The sequence below is a fragment of the Notamacropus eugenii genome (assembly GCF_028372415.1).
Source record: "Notamacropus eugenii isolate mMacEug1 chromosome 2 unlocalized genomic scaffold, mMacEug1.pri_v2 SUPER_2_unloc_1, whole genome shotgun sequence".
Classification (NCBI taxonomy): Eukaryota; Metazoa; Chordata; class Mammalia; order Diprotodontia; family Macropodidae; genus Notamacropus; species Notamacropus eugenii.
In genome coordinates, this window is record NW_027325092.1 from 1,204,676 (window position 1) to 1,206,548 (window position 1,873).

Genomic DNA, 1,873 nt, shown 5'->3' on the forward strand with positions numbered 1-1,873 from the left:
ATGCTTTATAGAACTAAACTGTGCAGCTGTCGAGTGTCAACCAGCCAGCTAGTATATTGCCATATTATCAGTTCAATATTCTATAGAAGTTTAACTCAGCCTTACCTGTCAAAATGACATGACCTCTATCAGGGTTTAGATCAAATGTATGTACAAGGTATGCTAAAATGTACACCAAGGGAACAATTGTTAACTTGAATATGAGGTGAAATCAGTAACAGCTGAACAATCTAAAAAGTGCTGATATTTGTCTAATATCAGATACAAACTTCCCTAAGAACAAATTCCTTTTCAAGGAAGTCTTGTTCCAGTTTCATGAGGCTCACATGAGGTGTATGTTTACCTGGACAAATTTTTCCTTTGTGAATACTCATACAGCAAATGCTACGCATCTGCTAGCAGTCCATTTAGAAGCATTTGCGATGGACAGTCGGTGGGCCAGATTCATCATATTCCTGCTTGCTGATCCACATCTGCTGGAAGGTGGACAGAGATGCCAGAATATAGCCACCAATCCATACAGAATACCTATATTCAGGGGGAGCAATGATCTTAATTTTCATTGTGCTAGGTTCCAGGGCTGTGATTTCTTTCTGCATTCTGTCCACAATACCATGGTACATGGTAGTACCACCAGACAGTATTGTGTTGGCATATACATCCTTTCAGATATCAACATCACACTTCATTATAGAATTGAAAGTGGTCTCATGAATGCCACAGGATTCCACACACAGGAAGGATGGCTGGAAGAAGGTCTCTGGATACCCTAACCTCTCATTGCCAATGATGATCACTTGGCCATCAGGAAGCTCATAGCTCTTCTCCAGAGAAGAGGAGGAAGCAGCAGTGGCCATCTCCTGCTCCAAGTCCAGGGCAGCATAGCACAGCTTCTCGATGTCACGAACCATTTCCTTTTCAGATGTGATAATGAAGTTGTACCCTCTTTCTGTCAGTATCTTCATGAAGTTGTCTGTCAGGTCACGGCCAGACAAATCTAGATGAAGGATGGAAGGGAAAGGGCATAACCCTCGTAGATGGGCAGTGTTGGTGACACCATCACCAGAGTCCATAACAATACCAGTGGTACGTTCAGAGGCGTACAGAGACAACACATCCTGAATAGCAACATACATGACTGGGGTGTTGAAGGTCTCAAACATGATCCGTGTCATCTTCTGTCTGTTGGTCTTAGGGTTTAAGGGAGCTTCTGTAAGCAGAACAGGGTGTTCTTCAGGAGGTACACGAAGCTCATGGTCCAAGGCATGATGCCAGATTTTCTCCATGTCATCCCAGATGGTAACAATGTCATTTTCAATAGGGTATTTCAGAGTCATGATACCTCTCTTGCTCTGGGCTTCATCACCAAAATAACTGTCCTTCTGCCTCATTCTCATCATGACATCCTGGTGTCTTGGGTGGCCAGCAGTAGAGGGGATCACAGTCCAAGGCGCATCATCCCCAGCAAAGCCAACTTTGCACATGCCAGAGCCACTGTCCATGACAAGAGCAGCACTTTCTTCTTCCATTTTTGTTTAATCTGAGGCTGCGCACCATCTTAGTCTGAGAACTTAGAGCAGTGGGGAGAGAGGGAGCAAATCCAGGGGTACTTCCAAAGTAGCTTACAAGTGCTGCTGGATACCACTCAGTGAGACCCTCAGGACAATATCCCTAAAGCATAGGTCTGACAGTATCACAAAAACAGACTAATGAATAAAAAAATCCAGTGGTAGCCTTTTATCACTAAGATCAAATCCCAAATCCAAATCCAAATATCCATTCACACATAGCTCCCACTTATCTCTCTTTCACCCATTCTACAATCAGTTGGTCAGTGAACTTATTATAACTGTATGTGCCTGGCACTTTTAAG

At 43.5% G+C, this 1,873-nt stretch overlaps 1 pseudogene; it reads right to left on the reverse strand.

Moving 5' to 3' along the window:
- Positions 1 to 382: 382 nt before the first annotated feature.
- LOC140516889 (actin, cytoplasmic 2-like) lies at positions 383 to 1,529 on the reverse strand (annotated as a pseudogene).
- Positions 1,530 to 1,873: the final 344 nt, after the last annotated feature.